We start from the raw sequence: 14,427 nt of genomic DNA on the forward strand, positions 1-14,427 counted from the left end.
TGGAGGCTGCTGAAGTCACCCCGGTGACCTGGATGTGGGTGGTACTGTTCAGGCGGCATGTGGTCTGGAATCTGAGTGGAAGACGGGAGTGAGGGTGACTGCCAGGTTCATCCAGATCCAGGGGGAGTTTGGCACTGTCCATTCTTGGCACAGGGACAGTGGTGCCAGGGGACAGGTCAGGGAGCAGGCAGGAACCAGGGTTTCCACTTTGATCACCTCAGGTTTGGGTGTCATTTAGATGTCAACGTGAAGATGAGAATCAGACAGGTGGCAGGAGAGGCGAGAGTTCAAGGGAGTCGGGTTGCAGATGGATACTGGCTGGCAGCAACCACATGTCCCTGAAAATGGTGAGGACCGAGCGGTTGTGAGGAGGGAGCAAGGGGAGAAGGGACAGGCCCATCAGGGTGGGGTTCCTGTGAAGCGGCCCAGGCCTTCTGCACACTAGGGAATCTGTCATGGTTGAGGGAAGGGGCACAGCAGAGGGTGGTCTCACCTTTGTGTCCATCCTCACAGAATCAGCATCTGCCTCCCCTGAGTGCCCACGGCTTGCCTGTGCTGCCCTCCCCTGGATGGTGCTTGGTGCTCCTCTGCCCACTCCTGGGACTGGGAAGGAAGCTCCAGCCACTTGTGCATCTCAAGCTAGGGTCTGCTGGTGCTTTCTCCTGCAGGAGGAGGTGTGGGGCAGAGGCCCCTACTGCCTCACAGGCAGCCCTGGCACAGGGCCACCTCACCCTTGAGGAAGTCACGACAGGGCAGAGCCTGGTACTCGGTGTTGGAACCAGTGCAGCTGCAGAGCAGGGGATCCTTCTGCAGGTAGCACTCCTGGCTGGGCTGGGCCAGCGCCGGGTACAGGTGATGCATCTCCCACTCGGTGCTGTCACAGGGCACCTGCAGCCTGCATGGGCGCCATCAGTGTCGGTCACCCCTGGGGTGGATGGGGCAGGCTGTCCCCAGCCTGGCACTGCCCACCCCTCTCCCCAGCAACCCCTGCCCAGACTCGGGAAGAGGCGGTTACAGCTCCTTATCTGCCTCTGTCTGGGAGCCTGGAGAAGAAGGGCCAGGGTCCCGCCTGGAGGGATGCGTAGCAGCTTTATGGAGAAGGTGCCCATCCAGGCTGGGGCAGGGCTCCCGAGGGGCAGAGGGAGTGGGGTGTGACTGGGAGGCAGTGTCCCTTGTAGCAGCTAAGTTCTCCCAAGAGCATAGCCGCATGATGCAGACGCCCACGTGGAAGGTCCCTTCTGGATCCTTCCTCACCAGCTGGAAACTCTCGGGAGGGAAGGGGGGTGCAATTACTGGAGAAAGGTCTCCTGGCTGTTGAGGAAGGGGAAGAAGGAGGGCTTGCAGAGCAGTCCATGGTCCAGGCAGGCGTCCATACAGGACCTCTCAGTGGTGGCCAGCCAGGCCTGCAGCGAGTGTGGTGGGGGCCAGGCCTCGGGGACCTTACTAGTGTTCTGGGCCCACTGCAGGTGGGTGGCGTTGAGCGCCAGGACAAAGGGGCTCTGTGAGGCCCTGGTCCCTGGAGGGAGCTGGGCTCGGAGTTGCACAGAAGTTCTGCAGGAGGAGAGGGGCATCAGGGAGGTGGAGTGAGGCATGGGTGGCCTTCAGTGGCACCCAAGGGCCAAGGCTTGCAGCTTCAGTGGGAGCCACTGTTGGGCACTTGCTGAATACCAGGCAGTCTTACATGCACATTTCATTTATTCCTCAAAGTAGCTCCACCCCATAGACACTCAGGTTCCGCCAGGTACTTGACAGGGAAGGAACGGAGGCTCGGTGGTCAGGGGACCTGAGGGGCTCACAGCCAGGGGTGTCTGCTGCCTGCACAGTGTGGGCTCTGGCCTGATGGGCTTGGGGTGGGACTCCAGGTCCAGGGCCAAGGACAGAGGGCCGCCTACCTGGTGCTGGATGTAGGTGTGGATCCACTCCAGCTGCCCCCACAGGTATACTCGTAGGGCAGGTAGGGTTCCACCTGAGGGAGGGTGTGGCAGGGAGGCCTGGTTATGGGGCTGCCTGCTGGGCATGGGGTTGGATGTGCCAAATGCCCCGTCCACCTGGCCCTCTCCGCTGAGGTCCCTACACTCTCCAGGGGCCCTGGGGACTCAGGCTTAGCCCTGGACCCTCCCTGTGTCCCAGCTTCAGTGCCCCTGTCCTGTCCCCCACCCCAGCCACATAAGCTTCCTCCTGCCCAGAGCCCAGCACTCCACCCCTCCTGGACTCTGAGGACCCCTCCCCCAGCCTGGCTTCTCTGGGATTCACCTACTACAGAGCATCCTGCGCCCACATCCTCCTGGTACAGGACCAGGTTCCTTGGAGTCCTCAGCGCCCCAGACATCCTCCCGCCGAGGACAAGCGCCCCTACCACGGCTTCCGGTCCATGCTCCATCTCTCTCAAGAGCCCTCAAGGGCAGGGACTGCAGCTTGTCCCCCAGAGTCTGGTACAGTGCCTGGTACAGTGCCTGGCATGCAGTGGACACTCAGGAAATGGTTGTGGGATGGCAAAGCTCAGCTCTACCCTCCCCAAGATGTGGACCTTCACACAGAGGGATGCAGCATGCTCCCAGTGGGATGCGACTGGGTGGCATCTGGAAAGCACCTGCCCAGGCCACACATGGTTACAAGTGCACTACACAGGAGGCCACATGTGACCTAATGGTCTCAGGGTCATGCAGCAGCCTGCACCGGGGCATGTGGCTGAGTGGCTGGGGTACAAGAGGCGAAGGTAACTAAGGGACAAGATGCCCACTCTCCAAACCCTTCCTGGGCTTCATCTTCAGGCCCAGCACAAAGCCACCTTGGAGGAGTTCACTGGTGGCAGGTGGCAGTGGCCAGAGGTGGGACCGACCTTGACTCAGAGGAGGGTGGCTGTAGCCATTGGCCTCCCCAAGCCCCACACAATGTGGGCACCCTGTCTGGTCCAGTCCAGCTCAGTCCCCAGTGACTCCATATTCCTGCTGGCTGCTCCAAAGATGAGATCCTTAGCCCTGGTGGTGAGACCAAACAGTCCTGCCCGAGCCTGCACTCCTTCTTCCTCACAAGGTGACCTCAGGATGTCCAGCGGAGATGTGTGGGGCCCCTGAAGAGCCTGCCTCTTAGGGCTGGAGGCCCGTCCTGGGTCCCCTGGCCAGGGGACACTCCCAACATTCAAGGGTCCTAGGGAGACAGCCCTCACTGCTCCCCTTGAAGCTGGTCCCTGCTGCCTCTGACTCCAGGGACAAAGGCCACCAGCCTGACCTTGTTCCAGACTGGACACCAGGTGCTGTGTGTATTCTCAGTCCCCAGACTGTTCCAGAGTCCCAGGAAACCCCAGCATCCCTCTGTGCCAGACGCTCTGCAGGCTTGTCCCACCCTGCGCTCCTCTCCCACCCCCTATAGGGCCCTGCGGCCAGCTGCTGCCCTGATACGCAGGGCAGAGTCCAGACAGCCTCTGAGCAGAGGCAGGCCGCTGGCCCCTTGCAAGGACAAACCCAGGATATAAGGAAAAAGCCCCAGAGAAGAGCCTTTGTTCTCCAAATGTCACTCCCCGCTCCAGCAGCGACTGCGGTGCCTGAGTTATTCCCCTCTGCGTCTGAAACGCTTGTCATGGGGTGAGTCAAAGGTCCTGCATGCAGGGAGCCCTCCAGTGCCTGCCTGCCACAAATCTCCCTTGGGGCAGCAGTCTGCCTGCAAACACCCCCATTAGGTCTAAATGCAGGCGCATGGCATCAGTCTCTGCTGGTGACAGGTGCTGGGCCTGCAATGCCACCTGGAGGGTGGCTTCAAGAGGGCGGGGGAGCAATGGCAGCACCACTGTCCTCTCACCCCACGGCCTCTATCTGGACTTGATGGAGACGCAGTGCAGGCCTGTCTGCAGCAGCCCAGGGGCACAGAACCTGCCCTGCCATGGGTGGGGTGGGGTGGGGGCTGGCCTCTGGGGCTCTGCACTTACTGGGACCCTCCGGCCTCCCCTCCCCTCCCCTGGAGGTCACAAGACCTGCAGGAGCCACAGTCCACTCCCAACCAGCTGCTTCAAGATAGATTTTCTAAAGCAGACTCTCAGCATCACCAGGCACTTATTTAAAATGCCGACTTCCAGGCCACACCTGGTCCTGTGAGGCAGGAGCCCCGGGGTGGCTGGGTCTAAACACAAGCTCCTCCCTGGTGTTCCATGGGCACGGGAGCATGTGAGCCCCTCTGGGCTACCAGGGGGTGAACTGTCAGGAAAGTGGGTGGCGTGGCCTGACGGAGGAGGCTGCTGGCAGACAGGCTGGGCCAGGGTCCCTAGAGGTCTGCGGCAGATGTGGATGCCTTGGTTCCTGGATCCTTTGTCCTTTGTCACTACTCACTCTCTCTCTCTCTCCCTCTCCCTCTCTTTCTTTTTTGTGGTGCTGGGGATTGCACCCAGGGCCTCCTGAATGCTAGGCAAGTGCTTTACCACTAATCTATATCCTCAGGCTGGTTATGCTGTTTTTTAATTAACTCAATAACAAAATTTAACTGATATTCATGTAAAAAAATCAAAGAAAAGAACAAGGCAAAGGAAGCCCCTCAGCCTCCCAAGAGCAGGCACCTCCCCAGTCCCCGTGTGTCCTGGCAGAAGCATGGAGGACGGTCTGGGCACATTCATTCCCAGGCACAGCCCCTCCCCTGTGCCCAGCCTTCCACCTGGGGAGGGGACGCACCACCCACAGGCTCATTTTGCTTGATGGATCTTGGAGGTCAGACCAGACCTCAGGGGATGGGGAAGAGTCCTCACCCTGCCCCTATCCCTGTGCAAGAGGAGGCCAGCAGGGCAGGGGAGAAGGTGCAACGGGGTTGTTTCCAGCATGAAGTGAATCAGAGTAGACCCACACCAAGCCCCAGCCCTGGCCTGTCGTTAGCACTGAGTCCCCTTCCCGAGGCCACTGCCCTGGTCTGGTTCTTGGGCCCATTTAAAACAATCAACCTGTAATAATCAGTTGTCCAGCCCTCTACTGGGGCATGGCCCCAAGGCCACTTTCCTGTTCACCTTAAATGGATTGCAAGGGCCATCGTCAAACATGGAGAGTGGACCCCGTGGCAGATATGGGCAGTGCCCCCTCGGCCTCTCCACCCTGAACGCTCCACCTCAGGACTGTCTATAGCCTGCTCAGCCTGTGCAAGGGATAAGCCAGAAGCCACAGGAATGGGCAGCCTGTAGCCATGGGCAGGTGGGAGCTGGAGGATAACCACCCCAGGTTCCTGTCTTTCTGGGATGTGACAGAAGCCCCTGCTCAGAGGCCCCATGGTGAAGAGTTCCAGGCACACCTGCCCCCTTCCTGGGACCACCTCCCAGATGAGTCACCTGTACTGAGACCCCGCCTCAGGGTCGCCCCAGAGGAGCCCAGACTCAGTCTGCGACTTAAGTTTAAGCCTCAACTGATTCCCAGGAGGTGAGTGGATCTCCCCACTGGACGGAGGGGCAGAGTGTGCCTCCTTGCCAGACTCCAGCTTCACCTGTTAGAGCTGAAGACAGGGGCACGTCAGCACCTGGCAACTTGCCACTGAGCACTTCCTCTAGAAACATTCATCTCCAGACCAGGAAGGAAGGACCTGGGTGTTTCCATCAGGAATGGAAAGTTGACCTTGTCAGCAAGATCCCCGTTAGAGCTGTATGCACATCATCACTTGAGATAGGCTGCTAAAAGGTCACAGACCCACACCTAAAGCAGGGTCTGAAGAACCTCCTGCTTTCATCCAGAAGACATTGAGTCGGCATCCAATTTGTATCAGGAGTGCTCACAGGGCCTGGCCCTTCATTGTGCTCAATAAGTGACTCTGAAACCATGGCTACCTTGTAAGGTTGCGCAGGTTGTTCACTGCACCAAGGTACACTCCCTAAAACCTATGCACTGGGTTGGTGAGTGAGGGCCCCTGGTCCACTCTCCAGTCCACATGACTGGACGCAGGGGTATGTTTGACCAGGAGGGAGGTGGACTCCTCTGCCAGCCCAGGCCAAGTCTGGGTAATTGTAATGAGGCCCACAGTGTGAGCGGTGGCCATCTCATCTGGGTCTCCATGATGGCCTTGGTGGCGTCTTCAGACCCCTCCGAATTGTTGCCGTTCACAGTTCACACGTGGGGCTTGCCGATGAAGTTCTCTGCATAGGGGTGCTGGAGAACACCTGGCCGGAGCTAGCAGCAGCTCCCTGTACCCCCCATTTGTCCCTTTTATCCCATTGCCCGACTCCTCCACCTCCCTCCCCAGGAACCTCAGGGCCCCTGCCCTGACCCCTCCCGGGCCGGCTGGGTCACTCACTCACCTCCCTGGAGGTGGGCTTGCCTGGGAAGAACTCGTGGTTGAGGGAGCTGCGGGCGGGGCGGGTTGAAGCGGGACTGCAGGAAGACGCAGCCATGGCCTATGGCCTCCAAGGGAGCCAGGCCCTTGTGGGGGGAACCAAAGCCTGTAAAGAGCTGAGGGGGCTGGGGACACGAGGTCAGGGAGGACCGGGAGCCCAGCAGCCAGGCAGGGGTGGGGTGGGGGTGGCCAGCTCGCATCCCTCAGTGCAGGGCTGGGTGGGGCACTGTGCACAGCCTGGACTTGCTACCTATGATTCTGGAGGGACGAGGAGGACAGAGCAAGGATCCCAAGTCCAATAGGCTGCAGACTCACATCCACAGCCGACCTCAAGGACCTCCACTCACTCATCCTGAAAACACTAATTCAGCACCTAACCATGCCAGTCATGCATGCAGGGCTGGCTCCTGGAAGGTGCTTCATAAATGGTACTGAATCCAGGGCTGCTGTGTGAGGTTGTTCAGGTTGTCCACTGCACAGAGATATCCTTCCTTGTGTGACTTGGAGAAGCAGCCATCCAGGATGAATGGTCCCATGGGACAGTAGCCAGGGCCTATCAGCCAGCCTACCACCCACTCAGAGGTTCCAAAAGGTCTGCCTGGCTCCTGTTCCCCTAACCAGGCAGTGGCCCTGCCCAGGACCCTGACCCTGTAGGTTCTCCCCTGACTGCTGGACATCCCATGTTGGCCAGTTCCCTGGAGTACTGGATACAGGGCTCAGGCAGCATAGCATGCTGGGGCATATCCACGTGTGGAAGGGACCATGTGTGGCGGTGGCCGTCCTGGCAGGTGTGTTGGGTGGCCCCCTCAGTGGGCGCCTGTGGCCAGGCAGGTGAGGACAGTGTGCTGGGGGACTCACTTTGGACAATGTGTTGAGTTCCTCACTTTGGCCTTGCGCTGCAGCTGCTGGAATTCAGGCTGCGACAAGAGGCCATGGTTTTTCATGAAGGCAGGGACCTTGGGTGACCTCTGGCTCTTGTAGTACATGGTGCTGTGGATCTCCATGTACTTGTTCAGGATGCCCAGGACCTTCTCCTTTTCCTGGAGGAGGAGGGAGAGGAGGCGGAGCCTCAACCCAGGTCCCCAGCAGCACCAGCACAGCAGACGCCCTGCCTCGGGGTGGCCTCTGGTTAGCTGTGCAGCCCTGGGCAAGGTCCCTCTCCTCTCTGGTCCTTGATTTTTCATCAGTGAGCACAGAGCTTGGACTAAATCAGAGGCTTACATTTTATTTTTAGCCAGGCAATTTTTCTTCCAAAGGAAGCCAACGGGACCACACATTAAATGAATCCAGGTGGATCTGCTTGGCCTCCTCTAACCCTCAAAGGACCCCAAGTACCTCTGAGGAACTGTGGAGCCCTCAGGAGCTCAGATCACCCCCCCACACCCATCCCTTCATCCCTCCATCCACCCACCCATCCTTCCATCCACTGTCCCCCAAGACAGCCTAGAACCTGGTGAAAGAGCAGTTAAGCTCCCAAGGAGATGCCAGATCTGATGGGCTAAAGAGAGACCATACCTTCACTCGCCAGCCCCTCAGGACTTTTATCTTAATTTAGACCCAATCCTAACAAGGGTGCTTATCTGGCTTTCCCGCCCAGAGCTCTCGAAGAGCCACAAGTTAGATGCTGTTGAAGGGCAGAGTGGGGACAGTCATTGTTAAAGGTGATGGTAGACAGATTCCCAGCAGGGCCCACACTGAACAGCAGGAGCTCCGCATACCTCAGTGTCCCCCAAGGGAAGGCCATGCACCAGGGAGGCAGAACACACCCGAGCTGCCAGGAAAGGTTAGGTTATTTTCAGTACACAGCATCTCACAGGGCAGTGTACGCGTGTATTCTAGAGTCCCATTCAAAGCAGAACGCTCATCTCTGTTGGCCCCCACCCTGGTCAGCTCTGCATGCGGCCTGCTGGTCATTTAAACAGGATTCATCTAACAGCTAGTTCTGTAGGACAGACCTACCCCATCTCATACCCACCAAGAGAAAGTAGCTAAAGGTGTCGTTGAGATTTGCAGGGACACTGACTGCCAGCTGCACCCATCTCTAGTCACTGCCCCACACCTGCCAGGAACAGCAGGGCCTTGCAGGCAGGTCATCCATGATGAGACTGCCCCCTGGAGCACTGGGGACTCCTCAGAGTCACCTCCGCACAGGACCATCAGAGAGATCAAGAGGCCGCAGGTGAACAAAGACTGCTTACTTACCCAGTCCTCTCACCCCACCCCTCCCTTCATCTATTTAATCCCAAAGCCCAAGTCAGTGACCCCAGACAGGGTTGAGAGGTGGGCCTCACTCTGTCCTCCCAGCATAGCCACAGTGGTTAAGGCTCCTCTCCTGCTCTGCACCGTGACCTTTCAGTCTGACCTAGGACTCTGCTGACACCCTCAGCTTGGAAAAGCTGGCTTGCTGCTTTGCCACCCACCACAGTTGTCCCTGCAAGTGTCCCTGGAAGGCCACTAACCCCTCACTCTGTACTGTGTGCTCAGTGTCTTCCTGGCCTTGGGTGGGTCTCCCACAGGCCACCCCCTTCCTGATCCCTGCCCTCAGTGAGGCTCCTCTCTGCATCCCACTGTGCCCAGGAGGAGAGACAGGGAGGAAGAGGGCCGGCCTCCTCCAACTTGAGCTCCGCCCCCCACCTGGGCACTCACGGAACATGCTCATGTACTGCTTGGGGTTAAGGTTCCAATAGCCCCAGTTGGTGCAGTAGCCGGGCAGTGTAGCATATTCCTCGTGGTTGCACGCAGGCTCGGTTCCAAAGGTGTCGATGACTGGGATTCAGCACCTGCCCCCCAGGGGTCGGGAGCAGGGGTCATGCTTCTGTGTCCTGGGCTGGGGCTGCCCCAGCCAGGAGCCCTGTAACTGGTCAGTGGCTGGGTTGGGGTAGTGCCCTGTGTGGCAGAGCTTGGCCTCCGACACTCTCCCTGAGTGACCACAGCAAGGGCCTTGACCTCTCTGTGTCAGTTCCCAGTCAAGAGGGATCACAACAGCTCAGCCCCAGGTCCCTGGTTAGTGTTCAGAAGCTGTTCTCCCTGCTGCCCAGGAGCAGCTGCTTGGAGTGGGGTCCTTCCCTGCTCTCCCCAGGGGTCCACCTGGGTGAGGGTCCTGGGGGGACTGTGTTGGTGGAGTCATTGTCCCCATGCCTCCTCCACCAGGTGGACTACTTGGGCAGGGGATGATGGTGGGAGGCCTGTCCTCCTCCCTCCGCCACTCAGGGACAGAGGCTCCGAGTCCAGGGGCCTCACCTCTGTGGATCTGCACCCTGGGCTCCGAGGCCCCAGAGCATCCCAATGTCCTCCTGCCCGAAAGTGGGCCCTGAGGTAAAGCAGAGCAGCCGCCTCACAGGATGCTACCCCCGACCCCATCTTTCCCGTAACCCAGAGTCAGGTGCCCAGTGCTGAGGTTGGCACTGTGCTGAGCAGGGCCCGGGCGGGAGGAGGGACGGGAGGAGAGTGCCAAGTGCTGGGGAACGCACATTAATAATAAAAGCAATAACGCTGCCTGTCACTTTTTTCCCCTAATAAAATCATGTGGGATAGTCAGTGGGACTGGAGCAAACGTAATAAATAGCAGGGCTCTCTGTGCTACATTAAACCCGCACCCCGCTGGCTGCAGGAAGACGGGGAGCCATGGCACTGGCCTTCCTCCTGACCCAGGGGCTGCAGAGGGAGGGGAGTGCAGGGTCCTGACCCCACCTGGCAGGGCAGAGCCAAGCCCCCACTGGGACGTCCATTTCCTTTCCACCCCGCCCAGCCCACTGCAGTTCCTCTGCCCCTCCATCCAGGTGACCCCACCCCAGCCCCATGCAGCCCTGGAGGCCATGGAAGATGCCCCACTCTCCAAGGTTTGGCGATCATCCTCATGAGGGGGCAGAGCTCTTGTGAGATGGGAGCTTTGGGACAGGGAAGGACAGTGGTGGGGCAGCCCCACAGGGTGAGGGGAGCAACTTTCTGCCTGGGTTCACAGCCACCCGGCCCCCACCGCCATCACCAGCCCTCTCACCTTACTTCTTGAAGGAGAGTCCCAGGTGCTGCTTCGTCTGCGCAGGCCGTGGTAGTCAGTGTAGATGAGGTCGAAAGGCAGGGGCATGGTGAGCGGGCAGTTCCCCCGACCTGGCGGCTCCCCTAAGTTACTGAGAGAAGAGCCCTTCAGAGTCTGGGCTGCAAAAAACTCACCTTCCCAATCAGCTGTGGACCTGGAGGGGCCTCCAGCCCACCCACCCCATTCCTAGCCCAGGATGAGAAAGGAGAGCGGCTATAAAGTGCCATGGGGTTAGTGCAGACTCTTGGACAGGAATTGAATAGGATGCCTGTGTACAAGTTTCTCACTGCACAAGGGAGTCAAGCCAGGCCCAAGGGACACTGAGATCTAGTCCAGGCTGGCTTTCTAACTGTGTACCTGGCCAGGACCACGTGCTTCTCCTGCAGGGTGGGGACTGCCCAGAGAGGGAGACTTTAATTCACAAAGCACTGGCTACGTTCCTAGCATACTTACACTGTTTGTTTGGAGCCAAGGATCCCAATACTCCTGCCCTAGAGAGTGTAGTCCTACTCTGCTGGCCGGGCTCCTGGTGTTCCAGGGTACAGAGCTCTGGCAGGCACAGAATAGGCTCAGAGTCCCCTGAGGCTGGGGGCTGCCCCTCGCCTGCCAGGTCACTCAGACACTGGTTTTCTTCTGGGACGGGGCTGTCCCTGGTGACCCAGAGGCTGCAGCTTGGCCAGACTGGGCAGGGCCCTCTGCTGGAGCCTTGAGGCCACCTCATCTCGCCGGCCTGCAGGGCGTGGCTGCAGCCCCAGGACTTCTTGTAGGATCACAACCTGCTCGGTCACCTCACTGCAGAAGGGCTCCAAGCCCCAATTGGAACAGTTGCCCATTTAAGTTCCTCTGCCCCACTCCCACCCATAAAGCTGCACCTCCCCCGGAAGCCCCCGGGAGCCCCCAGAACCTGACTCCTCACCCTGGTTTCTTCCCGTGGCCATTAGATCACAGTCTGGGTCACACGTTCTATAGGCATATGCTGAACCCTAGAGCCAGGGAGCAGGTCACCCGCTGCAGGGGACCCCCCTCTGCCTTCCCCTACCACCATGCCAGACAAAGCAGTCCAGAGCCTCAGAATAGCCTACTCCAGAGACCCTTCTCCCTGTTGGGTCCCTCCATTAATCCTGCTTCGCAAACCCTTCCTGAATGCATCCTTGGTGTCCAGGGGGAAGAGTCGAAGCCTCCAAGCAGTAGTGGCCCGAGGAGCCATCACTCTCACATGGTATTCCCCTTTGTCTGGAGCCCTGTGAGATACACCCATTTTTGAAAGAGAACCTATTGCTCCTGTCACATGGAAACCGAGCTTCGCCAGTGGAGAGCCGAGAGGGTCAGCCACAGGAGAGCAGGCTGCCAGCTTATCACCTGCAATTCAAGTTCACTTTTATGGGCAATTTTACACTACGTGGTTGGCTGGAGCCTTGGCAGGAATTGAAAAACACCGTCCCCAACAACCTCCAGCTGAAGGGAGGCTCAGCAGGCCAGTGCTGTCTCCAGGACTCCCCACAGGGTGCCTCCGCACTTCAGAGTCAAGTGGAAAGGGGGGCTCTCTGAGCCCCCCAAGGACGTGGGCAGCAGGGAGCAGGGTGGAATATCCCTAGGAAGAGGCTTTGACACAGGCACTACCACCAGGAGGGAGTGATCACACGGAACTGCCAAGCTAGTCCCCTGGCTGCTGCCTGAGGCAGGGCCTGGGCAGGGGGTTCCAGGAAGCGAGCCTTTCCACAGCACCTGGCTCCTGGCCCCACCCAGACTGACCCACCTGCACAAGCCTGGCTGTCGGGGGAGGGGAGGTCAGGGACTTGGTATGGAGTGAGCATGAGTCTTCATCTTGTGAGAGGCATTCTGGGTGGTGAAATGCCCACCGGACACTGGGAATGTACTTAAAGCCACTGAACCACACACAAAAATGGTCAAGATGGTGAATTTGACAGGATGTTCACTTTACTATAATGAAAAGTAAAAAGCCACCCCACCCACATTCCTGGCTCCTGTGCCCAGAACTCCAGCTCCAGAGGTGCTGAGGTCCCCCCACCTGCCTGGGATGCCCAGCTGGTCACTGATGACACAGGGCCTCAGCAAATATCCAGAGAAGGTCTGACTCAGTAACTTTCTGCTAAAAGATCAAACTGTTGGATGGGAAAATGGGAGGAGGGAGGAGGAGAAAACCTACCCCAGTGGAGAGAAGCCCTCCAAGGGATCAGCATGCTAAGTTCTGATGCAGAGAAGACCCTGGCTCCCCCAGGCATGCAGGCGTCTCCTGGTGGCCGTGCATCACACAGGGAGCCCTCCTGGTGTTCACCTCCACTGCTGTAGGGCTAGAAATAATCTCTGCAGGTAGTGCTTGAATTCTGGAACAAACTATTCTCCCTCTCTCTCTCTCTCTGTGGGAAGGACCTAATTAAAATGAATTCCCACAAAGTGCTCAGAGATTTTTGGCTGCAGTGCTAAAGTGCACACAGCAATCCTCAGCTTCTCTGGATGCATCTGGTTACTGGGAACACATGGCTGGGGCAGCCCTGGGTGTTCCAGTCTCCCCAGGCGCCTGCTATCCCTCTGACCCCATCTCCCTCCTGAGTGTTGTGGGCTCTGCCCCCTCCCCATTACTTCCAGGCCCCTGTCTCCTCTCCCAGAGCACCAGGGACAGAAAGAAGGAGCCAGAGATTTAACTGGACATCTAATGAGCTGCCTCGGGAAGCAGAGGTTAGGATCACTAATGAGGAAGGAATTATATTCTCTGATGGGTTTCCTTCTCCTGCTCAGGATGGGATGACTCTCCTCTGCCCAGCAGAAGCTTTATGATGTCATCATGATGGGCTCCCCTCCTCTCTGCTCCTGCTCCCACAGAGGCAGATATCCTTGAATGTCCCCAGCCCATGCCCCAGTGCCAGAGAGGGTCCTCATTGAAGCCAAGGAGAGCTGCCAGGATGCCTGGGGCAAGGGGCTCCAAGCAGATGGAAGCATATCCAACCATCCCTTGGCCACAGTGACCACAGCCAGGGGGCCCAAAGGGAAACCAGGGCAGGGCATTTCCCATACTGGTGGTCACAGGGTGGGGGGAACCCATCCAAGGTTCATGCTTTCCTCCCGGGCTTTCTTTCCTAGTGAGCAAGCACAGAGCTAAGAATAGGACCAGCTGCCAGGAGAGCCGGCAAATTGGCAGACTCATCCTGTGATTCCTGGAGCTGGGGGAGAAAGGGAGCTGGCCTGGCAGTGCTCCCACACCCTGCAGACTGGCCAGTGTACATAACAAGCACCTGTGGAGGCCCAGCATGGCCAAGGCTCCCATCCACCAGTCCTGCCAGGCACCAGGGCCCTGCTCCACAGACCTGCAGTGGGCCCATCCACCCAGGGCTGTGGGAGCCCCCCATGCCAGTCTGGCCCCAGGCCACCTCCCTGCTCCCAGGTGGGGCCTGCCATCAGGTTTTATTCAGTTCATGGTGGAACTCACTTCTAGTCCCACACACCTGGGCTGAGAACCAGGCCATGCGAAGACCCTGGAGGGTAGAAGATGGACTGGATCCACTCTCCACCCCAGCAAGACAGGTCTTGTATGAATTCTGGGCTGAAAGGAAAGATGCAGAGCCTGGTGTCCCTGAGGGGACAACCAGGGGCTCTGAGTCCATCCCTGAATAACTGTGCAGGGCACAGGCACTTGGCAGGTGCCCCTCCCACATCCCACACCTGTGTTTGGTATGGAGGACCTGGGCCTGAGAGGGCCAGGAACAAAAGCCAGACAGAGACAAATGGCCATTGGGAACTCCATCCGTCCCTGCTGACAGATGTTCGTCACTGTGCACCTGCCGCGTGCCAGGCGCTGTTGGTTCTGTTTGGGGTGCTGACCATTTGGTAGTCCAGAGGAGAAAGACCCTAAATACGCAGGACAGAACCCAGGGTGGAAGTGAGTATGGAGGTGCTGGGGAGGAGCACAAAGCAGATGGTGTAGGTGCGTGTCCCCTGTGTGGGCACTAGGAGGCGCCTTCCCTGCTGCCTGGTTCCCCTCATGATGACAGCTGCGTGTAGCCTCCATGGGCAGGCCTCATGGACAGGCCTCCTAGCCAAGGTGAGATGTGTGGCCCTGGCCCTGGGTGCACACAGCCCTGCGGTCA

At 58.7% G+C, this 14,427-nt stretch overlaps 1 pseudogene; it reads right to left on the reverse strand.

Annotated features, from left to right (window-relative positions):
- Window positions 1–699: 699 nt before the first annotated feature.
- Window positions 700–10,372, reverse strand: LOC124974772 (alpha-1,6-mannosylglycoprotein 6-beta-N-acetylglucosaminyltransferase B-like; annotated as a pseudogene).
- Window positions 10,373–14,427: the final 4,055 nt, after the last annotated feature.

Source organism: Sciurus carolinensis, unplaced genomic scaffold, assembly GCF_902686445.1.
Source record: "Sciurus carolinensis unplaced genomic scaffold, mSciCar1.2, whole genome shotgun sequence".
NCBI classification, from domain to species: domain Eukaryota; kingdom Metazoa; phylum Chordata; class Mammalia; order Rodentia; family Sciuridae; genus Sciurus; species Sciurus carolinensis.